At 44.7% G+C, this 22382-nt stretch overlaps 1 protein-coding gene across 21 annotated transcripts in view; it reads right to left on the reverse strand.

The window, feature by feature from the left end:
- The window catches only part of map2 (microtubule-associated protein 2), an 86307-nt gene extending 70560 nt beyond the window's left edge, over positions 1-15747 (reverse strand). For 19 of the 21 annotated variants that reach the window (XM_035535890.1, XM_035535941.1, XM_035535926.1 and 16 more), the window contains exon 1: positions 15691-15747. The gene's annotated coding sequence lies outside the window, so the exon portion shown is untranslated. Of the gene's footprint in view, positions 1-392; positions 428-8073; positions 8097-15690 lie in introns of those variants that run through there. The other 2 variants (XM_035535888.1, XM_035535886.1) reach the window with 2 other exon arrangements.
- Positions 15748-22382: the final 6635 nt, after the last annotated feature.

Genomic DNA, 22382 nt, shown 5'->3' on the forward strand with positions numbered 1-22382 from the left:
TGTCACTCTGTGGTGTCATGGCCATGGTTCTTAACCCCAGCCCTGGAAAGACCATACTTTTGGTACAATTTTGGGTTTTGCTTATTTGAGTAATTTAGCTCATTATCAACCAGCAAGCCCCTTGTGAGCAGGGTCAAGTGTCATAGAACAGGGAAACATGAATGTGCTGTGGTACCAGGAACCACCAGGAATGTCTCCGTGGTGCTAAGCTACAGAGTGGTGGTGTCAGTTCCTTTGCTAGGTGAAGATGAGGAGGGAGGATTTGGGGCAGAGGACTGGGTAACTGTAAGGGTCTATACCTCAATGAACCACTGACAGCATCTTCCCACAGCTGAAAGTAGACACAGGATTTGTACACATTATAAATGACATTTTCAAATTTGGCCGCCTACCTGTGCTGCTGGCATTCCCAGTGGACAGCTCTCAGCTGCAATAACATTTCCAGCATACACACACACACACACACACACACACACACACACACACACACACACACACACACAGAGTGCCATCATTTCATCATTTAGCCATCGAATGCCTCCACCCTCACTAAACTCCTCCCCCGCTAGAAATTTACGTTGAATTATTCAATAGATGAATTGACTCAGAACTGGCAATTGAGAGGAGAACAAAGAATGCTTTATAGGGATCTAAAGCTTTGATATTGTAATCTGAATGCTGAGTTATTATTATTACAGAGGAATGCATTATTAATGATTAATGCATTATTACTATTATTATTATTATTATTATTATTATTATTATTATTATTATTATTATTATTATTATTATTACTACAAAGGAATGCATTAGGACTATCAGATTCTCTGCTGTTTTTTTTTGTAGTATTCAACCCAGCTCTACATGACCAGAGATTTGAAAGTCCTGGGTTTTTGTTTTTTTTTTTTTTTTTTGGTTATTCCACTTTCTGGACTGCTATGTGCTCCCTGGTTTTAGCTTGCTGAGGTGCTGACTAACCCTTTCCCCTATCTAAGCACTCTGGCTCCATGAAGAGTCTCTTCTGTCCAGAGCTGTGGGCGGCTCGTCCGCACGCTGGCAACCCAAACCTGGTTACCACAGCAACGTGCAGAGAGTCAGTTTCCATGGCAACAAATCACAGCATTAGGGAGGCCTTTGGAGAGTGGATGGAAATTCAGATGAAATAAAGAAGCCAACAAGAAGGGCTATATGACTGAGAGAGAGAGAGAGAGAGAGAGAGAGAGAGAGAGAGAGAGAGAGAGAGAGAGAAAGAGAGAGAGTGAAAGAATGGTGAACATAGAAAGACAGAAAGACACAGAGAAATAAAGATAAGAAAAAGGCAGAGGGAGTCAAACATAAAGAGGTGGACAGAGAAGTGGGTGGGGTCCACTCTCCTGGGCTCTGAGGCTTCCTCACACGGCCCTCCAGGGGTAGAACAGTCCACTGGCACCTGCAGTATTTTTGACGCATATCCCGGAGCACTCGGTGGATACTACTTGGATAGACTGGATAGTCCAGCACACAAATGCCTTCCACAGTACAGAACAGGAAATCATACTGTCAAGACACACACACACACACACACACACACACACAAACAGTGTAGCAGAAGAATGTGGTTTTCATTTTTTTTTTACCTGGACTGTCTATGCCTCCGAAAATCGGTAGTGTTATTAGGTCATTGCTACTGTTATTTGGTGCTACTGAAACACTGTTGACAAATTTTACAATAGTCAGTGAAGTAGACGCCAATCAGGGTTCTGACCTTTTCTGATAACAGCACAAGTCACACATGTCTTGAGGTGAGTGGGGGTAAGCTCAATGTTGCCCCTGGTTCAGTGGTTTTGCCCAGAGGGATCCCTTCTCTCTGCCTCCCTCCCAGCCCCTGGGGCCCACGTACCCATAACAGCAGCTGGGTAAGTGGGCCTGGCATGTCCACTGTTGGCTGCTGGAAAGAACAGGCATGCTTGCCCTGAGCCGCTTTAAATTAAAGCGTCTTCTGAAGCCCTGGAACAGGGCGTCCCAAAGTGGGGGTCGGGGGGGAGGGGTACACATACAGTGGGTACTTTAAGTGAAATGCACAAAAACATGGCAATAATAATGGCATTTTAAGCAGGTGTTTCAGGTGGATGGATGGATGAATGGATGGATGGATGGATGGATGGATGGAGGTTAGTTATAGTAGGAAACTTAATGTGAAATCAGTTCCTCCTGTTTAAGTAAGAAATATAAGGCAGACAGTCAGGTTCAACACTTTGACAGCACACACAGAGACACATACGCCTGTGGAACAGCATTAGTGAGTGAGGACAGCTGTTTGGGAGGACACAGGTTTTATCATCAGCCACTCCTTTATGTGCCCGTGTCTGTCTGCTTCATCCCCAACGCGTCACCTGACACTGCAGAGGAAACAGCGGCTGAGAACGTGCCGCGAAGAGATGGAAGCAGCTCTCGCTTCTGGCTTCCAGTGAGTCTGAACTGACTCTGTCATGTTAAATACACAGAGAAGCAGCAAGGCAGGGGATACAGCACAGGCTAGTCAAACAAAACATGTAAGTAGATTGGAATGTAGATAATCTCTGTGTTAAATTGGAATAATACCACTTTGTGTTTGCATTGCCTATCACTCAAAATTGTTCTAGACGCCAGGTTCAGGACAGATGCAGAGACTAAACTCTCTGGAAAATTTTTTCCCACCAACCTTGTTTATCATGCTCTCTCTCTCTCTCTCTCTGATGGTGTCTGTCTGTCTTTCATTCTCTGTGTTGAAGAGATATAATTTCTCTGAGCTTTGACTTGCTGTTCCCATGGACACACCAGAATCACATATACTGTAGAAATATGCATTAGATGTACGCTCTGAAACAAAACAGACATACACTCACACATACTTCCAAGTATGCACACAGACATACAAATGCACACACACATATATGCACACACATGCATGCGCACACACACGCGCACACACACATGCGCACGCGCACACGCACACACACACACGCACACGCACAAATACACACGCACGCACACACACACACGCGCACACACGCACACGCACGCACAGACACACATGCGCGCACACACACGCACACACACACATGCGCGCACACACGTACATACATGCACACACACACACATGCGCGCATGCACACGCACACACACGCACATACACACATGTGCGCACACACACACGTACATACATGCACACACACGCACACACACACACACACACACACACACACACACACACACACACACACACACATTGTTTTATCATATCTTTTCTTTCCCATAGCTAACCCTAGCATGCTTTGTCAGCATCAGTTAAATATAGGAGCTGGCAGGAGGCAAGACTCTGTCCAGGGCTTTTCCCTAAGCTCAAACCTTTTGGCTGACAACAAGAGAGGCTGTTTGTTCATTTGTTTATTACTAAAACACAGACTGTTTTGTTTATGTATTTCTTTATTTTTCTCCCTATAGAGGAAGTTATGTGATAGCAAACCAAAGACAAGCAGCTAACAGCTTTGTGCAGAAGAACAACAGAATTCTTCCTCCCTGTGAAAACTCAAGCCATCTTAGACGACTGCTAAAAAGATCATTCTTCAGTACCATGGACCCACTCACAGTGACGCTGCTTTTTTCACATTTGGATTTTAATCTTTTGATTTTAGTGTTCTCATATTATCTGAAGGCCTTACGGACATTTAATCATGTATAAGCCCTACCTTAATCCAAATAATCTAATCACAACTCGCTTCCTAGAGTTCTACATAGTTCCTTGAAAAGCAATTTTGGATAATCTCATATTGAGCAGGGTCCTGGGGCCCCCCTAGCGAGAGATAGGCCACAGGCATGCTCCCCAGGCAAGATGCAGGGAGGCTTGGGGGAGGAGGTCACAAGAGACCCCTACGATAGCCACATCCACCAGAGCAGATGGCCTAAGATGGGCAAAAAAACAAACGAAAAAGGAACGATGCTTAAAGGCCTCGCCTTTGGAGAGAGAAAAACAAGGAGGGAGAGAGGATGAGAAAAAGAGAGAGAGAGAAGAAGAGTGATGGGACTTTATCTCAAGTTACAGATATATCTCGCTGTGCTTAGAGAGCTTTTTTGGTTTTCTGAGATGTCTCTGGAATAGGAATGGGCTTATAATTAGAGATCAATAAACACGGCAAGAGATACAAGTTACCGAAACAATATTTTTGGCTGTTGGCTTCTTTACAAAAACACCGTTTGTTCAAATTAGATGGTTACCACATTTTGGAAATACACAAATTTCACATAATGCACCATAAATTTTGGCCCTTACAAACATGTATCTCTGAATCCTGGCCAGTGTGTGACTACTCTGCTGGACCTGGTTCATTCTAAAGGTCCTAAGGCATGCTGAGATATCCAGCAGAGAGAAGCTCCCATGATGCTCCAGAGCCTGCCTGCCCAACGAGCAAAAAGGTGGAGAGGCCCGACACACGGACATGACATCAGCAGCTAAGTACCCTGCGTCCCCATCACTGCGTGTGACAATGCGGAGCTGATGCTCACGCTGTGGAAACACAGGACCTAAAGAGTGTAGGTGAAATGGAAGGAGAGAGGAGGACCCTTACGTCCAACTTCTGTAAAGCAAATCATGGGTTCATATGCCAGGAAATCACAAACCATAGCTACTTGTGCTTTTAGCATGGAACTGATACTGGAAGGGTCACAGAGGTCAAACAGGATGAAAATAGCTTCAGTGTAAGTAGTTAGTGTAAGTAGTGTAAGTAGTTAATGTAAGTAGTTAGTGTAATTGCTATAAGTAGTGTAAGTAGTTAATGTAAGTAGTTAGTGTAATTAGTATAAGTAGTGTAAGTAGTTAGTGTAAGTAGTTAGTGTAATTACTATAAGTAGTGTAAGTAGTTAATGTAAGTAGTTAGTGTAATTAGTATAAGTAGTGTAAGTATGTAGTGTAAGTAGTTAGTGTAATTAGTGTAAGTAGTGTAAGTAGTTAATGTAATTACTATAAGTAGTGTAAGTAGTTAGTGTAAGTAGTGTAAGTAATGTAAGTAGTGTTAGTAATTAGTGTAGATAGTGTAAGTAGTTAATGCAAGTAGTTAGTGTAAGTAGTGTAAGTACTTAGTGTAATTAATATAAGTAGTGTAAGTAGTTAGTGTAAGTAGTGTAAATAATGTAAGTAGTGTTAGTAATTAGTGTAGTGTAAGTAGTTAATGCAAGTAGTTAGTGTAAGTAGTGTAAGTAGTTAGTGTAAGCAGTGTAAGTAGTTAATGTAAGTAGCTAGTGTAAGTAGTGTAAGTAGTTAGTGTGATTAGTATAAGTACCTAGTGTAAGTAGTTAGTGTAAATAGTGTAAGTAGTTCATGTAAGTAGCTAGTGTAAGTAGTGTAAGTAGTTAGTGTAAATAGTATGAGTAGTTCATGTAAGTAGTTAGTGTAAGTAGTTAGTCTGCATAAAGCTTATTTGATCCATCAGGTAACTCTGCTCATACACTCAGGTCTTGTCCATCAACTTTGGCCGTTGGAACCTCCAGCAAACAACCAGACATGATGCTCAATTTTACCAATTGAAGAGCTGGACAAAGTACTCCTTTATCCCAGCTGGGAATGGTCTGTAGCTGTGATTAATGAACCCACCTCAGTCCAGCGGGACAAAATGCCAACTCTAAATGTACAAGAAGTTTCATTTCCCAGGGCTTTACTGAATCAGGTCTGATGAGCTTGCGTTAAAGTTGAAGACATGGGTCTGCAGTTTATCGGTCTAAAATGAACTACAAGGACATAAAGCAAATAATGTCTGACCGTAGACCTAGTGTTTCGATCGCCATGCATTCATGTGTATATATGAACACAGCTGGTTAAATAGTTGCACTAAATGGACAAATACAGATGCAGTCGTTTGGTTATAAAATTTATTAGGTGAGTAATTACAGTAATAAAATAACCCCAAGAACACGAAGCTGGCTGCTGTTACTGGTAGGCTGTGGGTCCGTCGTTATGGTCCCCCAGCCTGTTTCTGGATCTTGCACACTGACAGGTGATGGACGGGGGCAGCTCCAGGTTTTTTCCCCTCTTACATTGCCTTGCAGTGTCATGGCTGAGGAGCAGAGAACAAGCGATCGGTCTGTCCCTGCACCCTCCTGTTAAACAGCTGTGTTACACATCTGCAGGTTGAAGGCGGGCAATGCTTTAGTCAGACACCGGGCAGAGCCAACCTGTAGCAGTGTCTTACTTCTCTATGCCTGATTCATTGCACTGGGCCCCAGATCAGACCCTTTCCACTCTATTACATTACAGGAGCGGTGTGTAGTCTGAATAGAGGTCAGTTCACACATAGCCACTCACTGGCTGATTGCTTTGATTGCGAAAGAGGATGATATCGTTGCAGCGTGATGGTGAGCGACGGGGAGGCGATTACGATGCGCCTACCGACGGCATCGGTGGTGGCCGCCGGCCAGTTCCTGCGACCAGGCATGACCCGACGTGACCCGACTCGAAGCGACCTGACAGAACCCCTTCTTATAGGAAGGCCTATAAACTTAAGAGCCATTTATCTCCTTCCTCCATGTGACCACATTCTAAATCAAATCAAGTCAAATCAAATTTATTTACACATCGCTTTTTCCAGCAGCCGTTGTCACAAAGCAGCTTTACAAATGTCCAAGTCCGAGCCCCCAGTGAGCAAGCCAAGAGCGACAGTGGCAAGGAAAAACTCCCTATAGAGCATGAGGAAGAAACCTTGAGAGGATCCAAGACTCAAGGGGGGGGGGGGGGGGGGGGGGGGGGCTCTCATCCACCACAAGAGTAGCAATTGTAAGAGAAAAATACATTTAAAAAATGAAAAACTAAGCAATTAATGTCTACTCCTGTTTTCTAGAAGTCCTAGTCTTGTCCCGACGGTGTGCACATGTCCGAAATAAATACGGACGGCAGACCAAACTGTGTGCTCTGCTTTCTGTTACACTTCTGAGCGCACTCTTTGTACAGAGAAGCCTAATATGCTATGGAAGTGAAAAATTGACCGCTGACTGTGATCAGCGCCTGCGACTGCTTTCCAGAGGCTTTGAAGGGCTGTTTGAAGTGGCAGATTCTGGCGGCACTGGACACTCACCAGAGCTGGTGGAAGGGAGGGAGACACAACCCCCTCGCCCTTCTCCAGGGAGCTGAGAAGACCGTACATAGTCCATGAAGTGGCTGAGATCAAAACGTGCTTCCAGTGGTTAAGAGCTGGCCCAAACCCCATTTGTTCTCAGTGGGAATTAAGGAGCTGAGCTTATGAATGGTAGGACGCGCTTCCTCGGATTTGTCCGAGGAAGGCTGCCTCCTCTCCGGTCCAAGTGGAATTAGATCCACTCCGTTCTGTTCATTCCGTCCCCCCGCTATGGCACGAATGTGGCACTTCCCCAAGTTCAAGAGTTGTTCCAGAGAATAGCAGTAGTTCTCTGAAAGTCTGGCATGCACCTCACTTAGTAACCTACAGATCCTATGAAAAAAAACCACACTAAGCTTTAACTGAGTTTGTGCAAATAGGTTGTGTGTGAGGTTGTGAGCTTTCCTAATACCAATAAGCGTAGAAGTATGGTACACAGTGTAGAGGCTCAGATCAGTCCAGTGGGTACATCCAGGTTAAACAGATCAGGCACATTGCATTTTCAGAGTTTCCTTAACATAAGTCTGCATTTACAAACACACATCCTTAGAAGAAACACTGAAAGCACCAGGCTTTAATGTGCCTATTTAACTTCCAACAGTTCTCAATAAGCACATCCAATCCTCAGCCCGAATGTCTTAGCAGTTTTAGGCAAGAGGAAATGTTCGCAAGGCCTCCACAGCCCCAGTCACGACGTGTGCGGAGCTGCACAGTGACTCTGCAGCCCTCGGCGTGCTGTAGAGCTGTCCGCCCCCGCTCCGCTCCGCACGGAGTGGGCTGTAATGACACGCTCCGAAAGGGAGCCGCTCACACACAGCCACCCACGCGGAGGCAGCGCATTCTCCACCCACTAACTCAGTCTACCTCCTCCATCGCCCTCCCCGAGCCAGGGCAGGGATTGGAGTGGTATGACGGAGAGGAGAAAGGAACTCAAGGTAACGGCGGAGTGACTCACCCAGAGTAGCATGGTATCCTTCGGACTCTGAGCACCTACGGCACCCGTCCGGAAAATGGGCTCACGCAAACCCACGCACATGCATGCACACGCTCACACACAGCATATAACAATAATTCGTAGTTCTTTACAGCCCGTGCATTAACCCTCCTCACAGCAGACAAACGCACACCCACCCCCACACACACACACACCTCCTTTCAACTCCAACAGACGCACCTCCTTACACCACGCATGTAACAACAATACATGAATATCTCCTTATAGCCTACACATTAGCCAGCCCCTATGCTCACACACACACGCACACACCTGTTTTCCGCCCACACACACTTCAGCCCTAGGTTCATCCTACGCGTGCTGTCACTGCTTCCCACCAGTTGTGGTGCTTTCTTTTTCATCTGTGCTATGTTGCAGGCTACAAGCCAGAGGGGTGAGAGACAACCAGACAGATGCAGACAGAGAGAGTGAGCAAAGGGAGAGAGAGAAAGAAGGAGGGAGAGGGAGATGGAACCAGATGTCCACTGTTTTAGCTTTCCATAAAGATCCATTTTCCAAGGACTCAAACCTTATCGGATATTTTACTAAAATTCTGTACAAAGGTAAATAAATCAAATGCATTGTAATATTTTTAGATCAAATTTGCTCCACAATTGTAATTCAACAGACACATTTCACTTGTCCAAACATAAACATTTAATCATCTTATCAGATTTAAAAAATAATGTAATTTTTTTTTTTAGCACAACCCAGTCTAACCGAGGAGGACGGCCTGCCCCTCAGAGTCTAGCTGCAGTCTAGCTGCATAAAACACTTCATATTATAAACCCGCAGTGCTGGCCAGCCACAGAAGTGCAGAGGCCAATATTTCTCATGTCTGACAACACCTCATTTATCTCATGAAGAGCTTGAAAATTAGCTGAAAATAAGATGAAGAATATGAGGGAAACATTAAACACTGTTTAGTAGCGTCTGGGTTCGGCTACATTAAGCCTGGTTTGGCCACAGTAAACACCGTAGTGCCGTGTGGGTTTGGCCACAGTAAACACTGTGTAGTGCTGTGAGGGTTTGGCCACAATAAACACTGTAGTGCTGTGTGGGTTTGGCCACAGTAAACACTGTGTAGTGCTGTGTGGGTTTGACCACAGTAAATACTGTGTAGTGCTGTATGGGTTTGTCCACAGTAAACAATGCAGTGCTGTGAGGGTTTGGCCACAGTAAACACTGCAGTGCTGTGTGGGTTTGGCCACAATAAACACTCTAGTGCTGTGTGGGTTTGGCCACAGTAAACACTGTGTAGTGCTGTATGGGTTCGTCCACAGTAAACACTGTAGTGCTGTGAGGGTTTGGCCACAGTAAACACTGCAGTGCTGTGTGGGTTTGGCCACAATAAACACTGTAGTGCTGTGTGGGTTTGGCCACAATAAACACTGTAGTGCTGTGTGGGTTTGGCCACAGTAAACACTGTGTAGTGCTGTGTGGGTTTGGCCACAGTAAACACTGTAGTGCTGTGTGTGTTTGGCCACAGTAAATACTGTGTAGTGCTGTATGGGTTTGTCCACAGTAAACACTGCAGTGCTGTATGGGTTTGGTCTCCACATCCTCCATCACATCAATACTGCTGATGACAACTTTGTCTTATTTAAGTGAAGGGGTTTTCCCTTATAATCCCTGATAAATATGGAACTAATGTTTTCTGCAGTTTGATTTGAACTGTTATGTTAAACCAGCTTCCTCTATTATGTATCTGGGATTTCTCTCATGCAGATGACTACACGTTTCTGTTTGACCATGGTGCAGTGTTTGCTGTCACCCATTAAATATGCAGTCATCCACGTAAGCAAAATGCAATGCAGATTTTTAACCTAAACTCTGCAGCGGTGCATGGAGTCAAAACGCAACTCTACCACTACACAGCAGGCCTGCCGTGAAGCACTTTCCTGACACCCAAACCGATGGATGTCCTTATGGCAGTCATTCCACATCAGAGCAATAGGCTGGGTGGATGCTGTCACCAGCGCTTCGGCCTGGCCCAACTCTCTCGACTTGGCCTGCCTTGGAGTGTTGGGGGCACGGGGGGCTTGTGGACCGATCCATTGGCCACTTCTCCATCACCCTGCGTCCTTCCACATGGAGAGGGCTCTGCAAAGGGTCCTTTTGTATGGCCTCTTCATTACTCCGCAGTCACGTGACCGCCGTTTCCATGGTAGGGGTCGCCGTGGTGAGGCAGAGCTCGCATTCCAGCCATCAGGGCTCATGCCATTAACTGCTGTGCGACTGTTTCAGAAGGGCTCCAGTACAGCGAGTTACACAAAAAAAATGGTCACTTCCCATTCTGGTCCGAGAGGATCGGTCACTGGGCATCCTGTACCTGTGCTGTTCACTCACAAACATTCCTTCACTGGCTGCCTGAGTGGGGTATTAGATTAATGACCCCAAATGAGGATGGCTTCACCTTGTCCAGTCCAGCTCACACTACGCCACTTTCCCAACAATGCTTGGTAAGGGAGGTTCAGTGATGTGTGTGAGCCTGCATACTCAAATGTTTCATATTCACATTCATGGACTAGCAGGTGGTTTTGTGTGGAGCAGAAATAAACATAACTTGAACATCTCAGTCTAAAGACTAAGTGCGGTTTAATTCTGAGGACAGAGAGCAGCCAGCAGTTTGGACACACAGTCGGACACACAGGAGAGTTGTAGAGAGTTGTACAGTGGATGGATTCAGGGGTTTGTCTGAAGCAGGACTACTGTGCTGAAGCCTGCGTGAAGTCCCTTTATCTTTGGAACTGAGCTTTTAGGTCTAAAGAGGACAGACTGCTCTCCTAAAATAAGGTCTGGATAACACACACACACACACACTTTGGTTAGAACGGGATGTGCCTCTGTACTGTGTTCCTGTGTCATGCACTGACACTGGGTCACTGTCAGGCATTTTTAGAAGTCTGGGCAGTGACCTGGACCAGTGAGGAGTCCCTGCAGAAACACCACCGATGTGGCACACGCCATCCTACACCATCTTCAGCCAGACGGTCTGAACACAGCCCTAGCAGACTCATCCCTGGTCCCTTCCAAGCGCATGCACTGTAGACGGGTTTGGCAGGGATAAGTCGCCTCTACAGACTTCACTCTGCTGCTCAGAGGTTCAGCTCCATATAGGCATTCTCTAGCGATTACTCTGCCCCCATCATTTAGATTACACTAGGAATAAATTAATAATACTAGAAACTAGAAATAATACAAATTTAGTACTAGGAATTACTATTCATACTAATAATAGGATCTACTGAATACTAACTAACTAACACACGCACACACACACACATGCCCGCACACACACACACACACACACACACACATATACATACATGCACACACACACAAACACACACACACACGCACAAACACAGACACACACACACACAGACACACACACACACAGACACACACTTTCTCTCTCTCTCTGTTCTTTACAGATCCAATCAACACAAACACACAGACACACACACACACACACATACAAACACACACAACCTCCAGCTAATGATGAAGTGAGCAGGAGTATCTTATGGGGAAGACCTAGCCTGGACCTTCAGGTGGGCACCCTATAGCCTGCCACTCCAAATACAGCTGAGATCACCGTGCAATTTGGGAGGGACATCTGAAACAAACTAGCCAGCACAGTGGTGTGTAGTGAGAGGCAGACGGAACCAGCTTATGGTGCTGTATAGTCAAGGATAGCACTAGTCTGTATGTATGTGCTAAATATCATATGTGTGTGTGTGTGCGCGTGTGTGTTCACGGGCGTGTGTGTGCGCGGGCGTGTGTATGTGTGTGTGTGTGTGTGTGTGGGTGGACGTCCGTGTGTGGATTATGTGGCATCAACAAAACGAACCACTGAATCGTGTGAGTATGGAACAACACGACAGAGAACTTGCTCTTTGTCGTGGTTGCAACATTCAAACAAACTGGGTCAGCAGCAGAGAAGCACGAAGCACGCAACAACTGCTTACTGTTTTATTAGATACTTATTTCAATTACAAACGGGTTTTGGCATCAGATGCATCTACTGAATGACAAAAACAAAATGTTATTATTAACAGCAGTGGGTGAAACAATTTCACATTTTTAAAACAATTTGAAAAGTACGACTCAGAAATTATTCTGATCTTTGTTTAGGTAGAACACTGACAGATGGAATGTTAAAACACTTTAAAACATTAAAGACATTTCTACAAGACTGAAGGGGCTTAGCAGGTTATGGACAAGCAGATGATATAATGCTCAGTAGAGAAAAGGAGGATGACAGAGGATACAGTGAGGTGAGGTGTCCTCTTCAGCTGAGCACCATACCTGTGCTGGTGTTTCAACCTGCAGTGGACTACCTTGTGTGGGCTAATCTGGCTCCGTTGACCACTATCTGAAACCCAGACTAAACGTGACAGACCAACTTATTTCATTATGGTTACAGTTAAATCATTGAAGCAGGATTCTGCCCATTTAATAAGACTGAACTGAATGCCAGTCACCAGTGAAGCGTGTGTTAGTATGACAGTGAGTTCCGTGGCTGGCTGCTGTTTTGAAGGTGACCTGTTTTAAGGAGCCCACAGAGAGAACACTGAGGTCATTGTTTTGTGGTTTCTTTCTCTGCACTCCTGAAAAATAACCCTCTCCCTTAAAGAGACCCCAAGTCTGAATGTCTGTGGCTCACAACACACACACATACGCACACAAACACACACAGACACACACACATGCACACACACACGCACGAACACGCATGCATGCACGCCTGCACACTCATGCTCTGTCCTCACTGCTAACACAGCCAAACACACTCAATCATCTCCCCTCTCCATGTTTCTGCCGGATATCCGATTGAAGATGAAAGTGAACCCATCTGGAACTAAAAGGCAGAGACAGAACATCCCGAGAAGAATGTATACAACCCTGATGCCAAACCCAAACCTTTGGGGAACTGCAGGCACATTCCAACAGGCGAGTTACATACTGGGACAAAACATAAACTCTGCCGCTGGAAGGAAAGCTTTCCGAACCCATAAGTTTTAACAGTGCTGTGGAAAAGTCTTAGGTTCTAATCTCAGGAGCGCTACATAGCGTCCGTTGAGCTGTCCCTCCTGGTGATTAGAGAAACCTCAGGTCATGCCAGCGTGACGTAAGCCACCACATGCCAAACCCTGTTGTTAGCAGTCGGTTAACCACAAGTGCTGCAGACAGGAGACAAACTGCAGCGTCAATCTATGGGCTTTCCTGTTGCAGGAAACCATTTTAGGGTGGCATAGATTTGAATGTGCTCGGATTTTGATGTCTGTGTGATGGAACTGTCTGCCACATTATAATAAAAAAAAAGCCTTCCCTTCCTATCGGTGTCAGACTCAGCTGAATAAACTGGAAGTGATTAGGCATCTTCAGTATCCATTTTGCCTGAATTCAGCCATTTTATGTGAAATGCCCTGTCACGTTTGTGTTCTGTGGAGCACCTGTTGGAAGTGCTTAGCGGATAACCAGACCTGAAGAGGCCAGGCTGTGCCACTCCCAGCCCGGCTCTGGCCCTTCGGCCTGGGCAGGTGCAGCTTGCTTTAGGGGCCCCGGAGTCCATTGATCTAGGGCACCATGGCCTGCTCGTTAAAACAGACTAGTACACGACGCTTGTTTACAGCAAATGCAAATCAATGCTTATGTCATGGGTGTCTGATTATGCTCTGAGCGCATACATTCCAGTCAATCATCTTCTCTGTCTCCCTCAGCTCTCTGGCTCTCGCCGCTATTCCGGGGCTTCAACCTGACTGCTTTAAAATGGAGGCGCGTGCCAGCATGCGAAACAGGCGTCCGCGCTCTGCGCTGAGATTCAAACGCGTTTCCGATGGATTCATTCAACGGCAGAAGCCCCCGCGCCACTGGATACAGCCGCGCGAAGGCGCGCCCGACGCTCGTGTAGCGCAAGCACAAAGAGGGTTCGTGTTCCAGTGCCAGCATGTTCAAGATAATCATCATCGCCAATCAAGGGCAGTGTGAAGGACTGCATGTGCAACGGCTGCCATGTTGCAGCTAGGACCTTCAGGATGTAGCACATACAAAAAAACCTTTTCATTTAGTCTCTCCAGGCATGCTTCACTTGAAAGTAGAGAAACATCCTTCATCTATCAGACAGACAGACAGACAGACAGACAGACAGACAGACAGACAGACAGACAGACAGACAGATAGATAGATAGATAGATATATAGATAGATAGATAGATAGATAGATAGATAGATAGATAGATAGATAGATAGATAGATAGATAGATAGATAGATAGATAGATAGATAGATAGATAGATGGGGAGGGGGAGGTTGCTCTACATCTTGATGTGCTTCATTTCAGATGTGTTTTCTCCCGTTTACACACCTGATGAAAGCACTGACACGCGGATAACAACCAGTTGCGCGACAGTCCTGATGTTTATCTGATAGGACTCCGCCACGTTTTGAGAAATCAACAAACAACAGCACGGCCTATGATAAGACAGCGGGCGCGTGCTTTCGGAGCTTGCGACGTGGGGACTGCGCAGACATTAGTCACCTTGCGTAGAGTGCTGCGTGCAGCTTGCTACCGTCTAACACAGTCGCGAAGGATCCCGTGAGCCTACACGCGTGGACCGACCGGGCGACAACGCAGGGACGCATAAAGTAACATGAAGGAAGGCGTTCCGTAGCGTGACGCTGTGAAATACGCTGGCGCGAGGCTTAATCGACGACTGTAGCCTACACTGATGCGTTTCGCACCGATCATGAATTTGTGCGTCTCCCGTAAATTCGTTTTAGATGGAATATCTGTGTAATCTGTAGTCTTTTTCCTAAAACAGTCAGGTGGTAACCCTTAACACGTCTATTCGAGGAATCAAAAGCGAAGAAAGAAAACCTTGGAATTTTACTTTCGTTACACATAAAATTATCGAGATGATTTTGCCTAAACGAAATAGGTAATGGAAGTGCGATTTTGCTCGCTGTTTCAGCACCACCGATGCTGGACTTGGAACAGGCGGTGTTCAATCTTTACCGGTTCTCCGCAGCAGACACCCCATCCCCGCTCCCCTGACCCCCCCCCCCCCGGCCGTTCTGCAACAAGCATATAACGCAAGAAGAAAATGATCTCAACATCATCTCAGATGCTACTGTCAGTTCACGTTATCTTTATATATCAGCACAATAAAAATGATTTAGTACACGAAATTAATAAGGCAACTATTAATTTGAAACATCCACAATTATAATCTGCAAGTGTATATATAATCTTTCGAAGACCTACCGCTAAATTCATTAAATCCTCTGAGAAATGTTTATGATCTAATCAAGGTGTAAGCTACAAAAGTTCGATTAATATTGCAAGGGCATATTTTGGTCAGAAAAAAAAATGTCACAATGCCTTTACACAAAGAAGAGCAATGCGTGCTGGAGATGAACAAAACCACGTAAATCTGTAAATGCACAGATTAAAGAAAACAACTATAATGTATAACTGCTTTTGTAAATGACAGATGCAGACACGTAAAATATGCTGTCCATTTTGCCTCTGTAATATGGCTTTTCAAAAATAATTAAATATTTTCTCTTACCTGTTCGGTGTAAGGGGTCTACTGCGGACTACGTCTCGGAGCGCAGTGACACACGGCGGAGCGCTAGTTGCCCTAAACCCCGCCCTCTCTGTCTAATTACCGTAAATAAGACAGTTAATGCGGCGGCACAAGCGCACTGCATCGTCATACAACATACAAACGATATAGCTAGTGCACAATGTAAACGCGTACATACGTATATACACATAGAGAGAGAAAAAGAGAAATAAAAAAAAATAGAGAAACAGTATTACCAGTCCAGACTGTGTGTGGATAGATAGATAGATAGATAGATAGATAGATAGATAGATAGATAGATAGATAGATAGATAGATAGATAGATAGATAGATAGATAGATAGATAGATAGATAGATAGATAGATAGATAGATAGATAGACTGTAGCAAACAATTAAAGTCACTATTTTTTTATGTGTTTGTATCAGATTTTATTGTTTCTGTATGAGATGCTGGAATTGAGCCAGTATTCTCAAATAAAACAATCAGTTTTAAAAGATAAGGTGAACCCACCAAAGCAATACAGCCTTAGATAAGTATAATGAAATCAAGATTATTAAAAAGTTAGAAGTATCCAACGGACTGAACAACAAAGTGAAAATACTAAAATGGGCAAATGCGACTTCGTTTAGCAGTGGAGATCTTCCATGCTCTCTACCACTACGCAGTTGACACAAGCTTAGAGTGTTTCACTGTCTTAGAGTGTTTCACAATCTTAGAGTGTTTCACTGGCTTAGAGTGTTTCACAGGCTTAGAGTGTTTCACAAGCTTAGAGTGTTTCACTGGTTTAGAGTGTTTCACAGGTTTAGAGTGTTTCACTGACTAAAATGCATAACTATATCCCAGTGTAGGAAGCGCCCCACCAAAACATTGGCCACACTTAGGCATGGGGATGCTACTAACCAGAAAATGTGCAGTATATTTTGGGTTTCGAGACAGCCACACTTTAAATAATTCTTGCACGCCCCATGAATTCGAGACTTTGTAATCTGTTGCCGTCGCTGAATAAAAGAGAGAAAACATCCCTGTATATTTCCCCAGAGCACAGTGGTGATCTGGAATAAAGATTTGAGTTATTATCCGTGAGCACCACAGGGGACAGGGGGATGTGTGCTACGGCTAGATGCGGGGTCACCACGGGTTTTTTGGGGTTTTTTTGCTTCGTATTTTTTGACTTGATGAGACTTTCGGTTCTGCTCCTGTGATAAAAGTGCTTAACACATACAACATATGTTTAAAAAAAAAACCAATAAAATTCATCTGTCGAACTTTCCTCAGCGTTGACGACACGAATAGCCCTACACTATAACTTGGACTCGCATTCTTCCACTCTCTCCCAGAGAGAGAGAGAGAGAGAGAGAGAGAGAGAGAGAGAGAGAGAGAGTGTTGGCATTTGAATCAGGAATGTGAGGCAGGTGATCAGCCTGGCAGGCCCAACACGATTGAAGAGGCTGGACGGCTGCTGAACCTGCCGTCGATGGCAAGTGGTGCTTTATCGGTGACACCCTACAGCAGCATGGAAGGATGCCGGGCCCAGGAGATCCCTTATTTGATATTTTCTGTTGCAGTGGTTTAATATTCATGTGAAATTCACCACGATACACAGGAAAGCACGCGGACTAATGCGTTAGTTTTTTCTGAACGTAGCCTGTTCATTTATGTTTTACATACTAAACGGTACCAGCTGCTTCCAAACCGCAGCATGAATTTAGCGGATCCGCAAAAACAGAACACACACAGAGAGCGAGAGCGAGAGAGAGAGAGAGAGAGAGAGAGAGAGAGAGAGAGAGAGTGCACTAATGAACTCTGAAATCAGAACAGATCGATTCTGGACATCTGCCGAGCTAGGTCCGTAATCGTTTTGGCTGCCACTGTATCGCCATAGTTGGGGTGCTGCCAACTCAACAGCAAGGTCAATACAATTTTGCTACACAGTATAACCGCATTATCATTAATGCAGCAGTAGGTAACTGTTATACAAAAAAAAACAAAAAACAAAAAACAAACCTTTATTTGTTAAACTGTTCCTATATTAACAGGAGTACATGAGATCTGTAAAAAACCTCAAACATCAAACTCCTAATGCTTCATGTACTGCTTTATTTACTTGATTGTTTGTTTTTAGGTCTAAGTGAAGCTTCGTGAAGTGAGTTTATATAAATGTAACTAAAATGTGACTTTAGAGCATCAGGAATGGACATGATACTGTTGTGCCCCCACTGCATAGCCTGCTCTGCAGTCTCAAAAGGTCCAATTTACAATTTTGTGACTGCAGACTGTACAATAACTTGCTCTTAAACAGTTTACATACACTAACGTACACCATTTAGCAGATTCTTACAGATTTTACTGTAAGGGAAAATAAACAATAATTGACTGAGTGTCAATGCGCAGTCAGAATATGAGACCCCACCGTACCTTCAAAATAAATAAGAAACACAAAGCATTTTCAGGTGTTATATCATCCACTGACACTCACATTCACATTTACAAAGTTATTTCTGTCTGGGATCAGTAGAGAGTCAGCAGCATACAGCTGTCAGAAAACGCACAACTCCTAAAAACATTTTGACACGTGTTTAACTCATGATTGTACAGTGGGGTCACATATTCAGACAACAGTCATCAGAAACCTGTGTGCTGCTTGATCTATAATCACAGAATTCTGTGGTCACAGATTTTGACAGAACACCAGCATTTCTACACATCTCTCACTGGCGTACCGTGACTTTTGCGTAACTTGTCACAAACTCCCTGTATTCTTTTCTGCCCTTTCCAAGTTTCAAGTTTCAAGTTTGGTTTATTTGTCACATACATAGTCATACACAGTATAACTCACAGTGAAATGGTTTGAGAGTGCTCTGTCCAAACTGAGGGAAAAAAAACAGGGGTGCATAGAGAAATATATATCTATATATATATATATATATATATATACAAAATATATTAACAATGTATGTACAATATATGTATATTATGTTTATATACACAATGTACAATGTATATATGGATATGTATATATGTATGTACACAATGTACAGTTCCATCTTGCAATTGAACATATTTACAGTTACATGTTACATGGTGGTGGTGGTCCCCACAGTTTATCAGTTTCCCTGATTCAGGGCCCGAATGGCCTGTGGGAAGAAGCTCCTTTTCAGTCTCTCTGTCTTGGTCTTCAGGGAGCGAAAGCACTTTCCTGACCTCAACAGAGAGAAGAGCCTATTGTTGGGATGGGTGGGGTCCTTCACAATTCTCCTGGCCTTGGTCTGGCACCACTTGTAATAGATGGTCTGCAGGTCAAAAAGTTCCGTATGAGTGATGTGCTCTGCTGAATGCACCACCCTTTGGAGCGCTTGTCTTTCCTGCTTGGTGCTGTTCCCAAACCAGACTGTGAGGTTCCCCGTGAGGATGCTCTCAATAGTGCAGGTGTAGAAGTTCAGCAGTACCTTGGAGGGCAGTCTGAAGGCGTCTGAGGTGGTAAAGACACTGACGAGTCTTCTTTGCCAGGGAGCTGGTATGGCGGGACCAGGACAGGTCCTGCGAGATGTGAACACCAAGGTAACTGAAACTATCTACTCTCTCCACCGTGGTTCCACTGATCCCCACAGGTTGGTAGTGCCACTCCTGCTTCTTGCTGCAATCCACGATCAGCTCCTTTCTCTTACTGATGTTTAGGAGGAGATTATTTTCCTGGCACCAGTTTTCCAGGTATTTAATCTACTCCAGGTAGGCCCTCTCATTGTTGTCCGAGATCAGGCCAATGACGACGGTGTCGTCAGCAAACTTGACAATGATGGTGGAGCTGGAAGTGGCTGTGCAGTCGTAGGTGTACAGTGTGTAGAGCAGGGGGCTTAGGACACAACCCTGAGGAGCTCCAGTGCTGAGGGTGAGGGTGGATGAGACACAAATGCCCACCCGTACTGATTGTGGTCTGTCTGTTAGGAAGTTGGAGATCCAGTCGCACAGGGATGTATGCAGTCCTAGATCCTCCAACTTAGTAGTGAGTAGGGAGGGGATGATAGTTTTAAATGCTGAACTGTAGTCGACAAACAGCATTTTAACATAATTACCCCTCCCTTTGTCCAGGTTGGTCAGTGTGGTGTGGAGCAGATGTGCAATTGCATCATCAGTGGAGCGGTTGTGGCGGTATGCAAACTGCAGTGGGTCCATGGAGGCTGGCAGTGAAGATGTGATGAAATCTCTGACTAGCTTTTCAAAGCACTTCATCACGACTGATGTGAGGGCAACAGGGCGGCAGTCATTGAGGCCGGAGGGTCAAGGTTTCTTCGGGACAGGGACGATGGTGGATTGCTTGAAGCTGGACGGGACAATACTGAGCATCAGGGAGAGATTAAAGATGTCGGTGAATACCGGTGCTAGCTAGTCTGCGCAGGTTTTGAGGGCTCTCCCGCAGATACCGTCTGGTCTCGCTGCCTTCCTGGTATTCACCCTTTTAAACACTCTCTTCACGTCACTCTCCGTGATGATGAGAGGGCGCTGTTCTATGGTGGGCTCTGCGCATGCGCCGATGGCTGCGCTCATAGTACCATTAGCACTTGCGCTAATGGTATCCATATCAGGTTGTGGGTAATGCGTAATGACCCTATGTAAACTTCATTACCCAAGGGGCACTATGTGATGCTCACCTGTTCCCGTTTTCTCAACCAGTCTAATACAAATAACGTTAATGCTAGTCTAAGTAATATTTAGATTTTGGCCCTTCTCCAAAAGGCCAGAAAGAGAACACGTGAGTCAGACAACGACACCAGTATTAGAACCAGGGGGCCTAGTAAATGCAGGCAGGCAAGCTAATGTTAGCACCACTCCTAGCAGAGAGGAAACCTTTGATGCATCAATAAACACTCGAAACTACCGTTACTGCTGCCAACTACGTTAACAATAATATTAGTAAAGATAAATGGCCCCTTATGTTGGTCAAAGGATCAAATGATGTATTTTGTGTTCACAAATATAACAACACACACATACACAGTACCATACAGACATTCTAAAATTATTTTATAGCCCATTATTATAGGCCTATAATGATTAAGTAGTTTGTAAAATGGTCACTTTGAGTAAATAACTATATGTTGTGAACATCAATATGTCCTAGTATATTTTATTCACTGTAGAAATTCAGAATGTAATACTCAATGATTTGCTGATATCGGCCAATGTGCATGCCAACATGTGAGTGAATACTGTCACAGTTTCCCCACTTTGAGCACTGGCTGTAGGTAGTAGGTATCTGTTAGACTTGTATGTTGTCTAATTCTTTCAGCATGAACACAGCATGTGAAGTCGCACCTGGACAAAATGCAGATCTCACCTTCCAGAGTTGTGCAGAGATTATGCCTTGTTCTTTCTTCAATCGAAGCAACATGCTTGTCTTTGAGAGTCGCTGGAGAACCAATTTGCAAGAATCTGCCATGCTGACACTCAAACAGCCAATCAGAGCCAGGAGAAGTGTCTGACGGCATGTCAACGTGCACGCGCATGCTTTCAATCAGTGAGCGGCTTCAGGACCATTGTGAATGCAACGGCGGATAAACAACCACCATCAATGAAAAAACAGCATATCCCTCCTTTTTGGTAGAGGACTTATAGGACAAAAACAAGTAAACAGATGATGCATGAAGAAAAGCAAGCCAAAAGGATAAACATCAGAGCAGCTTTTCAGAGGGTGGAAAGAGCTACAGGGCCTGAAGAATTCAAAATCCCTGCAAAATCGTGGCTACATATCTGATTGACAGGTGGATAATTACCCCTGCTCGATTTATTTTTGATTTGGAAAAATCCTAAACCAAGCTAAAGATGGTAATGCTTACAGTAACTCTGTAGTACAGTTCTCATTTTACTGTGATGCTGCAGTCAGGCTACTGGTTAGCATCGCTTTATTGGAAAGTTGCTGAAAATATCTTTGTGAAGTGGCCAGCTGTATCGTTTGATGTTTATCCTAATATTTATGTGTTCTTATAGGTAAATGTTCTCATATGTGGTTTACTGCTTATTTAAAAACTATTCACGACAAACATCAAAGCAAATAATAAGTGAACTAAGTGCGTGCTAGTGTGTAAAAGATTTATTCCTGCTTGTTTGTTGGCCAGCAACGTTGATATTTTATAACGTGTACAGCAGTCTCGTCTGCGGGGAGGGGCTTTAGAGGCGGAACTGGAGCTGGAGCTGAGCGGAGAGAGAGGGGAGGGGCTTTGGAAGCGGGGCTGGAGCTGATCGGAGCGGGAGGGGGAGGGGCATTGGAGGCTGGAGCTGAGCGGAGAGGGAGGGGCCATGGAGGCAGAACTGGAGCTGAGCAGCCAGGGAGTGGGAGGGGCTTTGGAGGCAGGGCAGAAGCTGAGCGGAAAGGGAGGGGCTCCAAATTCCAAGGCCAAGTCTCTTCTCAATCATACCGACGGAAGCTTTAATGCGCTTTTTGCAAATAGCACACACGTTTACTGTAAAAAGGAGAGACAATCATAAAAGGTAAATTGTTCGGGTGGACTTAAGCGCTTCTGATTTTTTTTAAAAAACGACAAAGAACAGTTGAGTAAAAGTCACTGTCAAACAGGTGGCGGTTCATTACACTTCAGTTCCTCCCGCTACTACGTGCCACCAGTTAGCCTTTGCGCTACTGGGTGTGAAGACAGCTTTGGCTCACCAGTGTGATAATAA

This window comes from Electrophorus electricus, chromosome 2 (genome assembly GCF_013358815.1).
Source record: "Electrophorus electricus isolate fEleEle1 chromosome 2, fEleEle1.pri, whole genome shotgun sequence".
NCBI lineage: Eukaryota > Metazoa > Chordata > Actinopteri > Gymnotiformes > Gymnotidae > Electrophorus > Electrophorus electricus.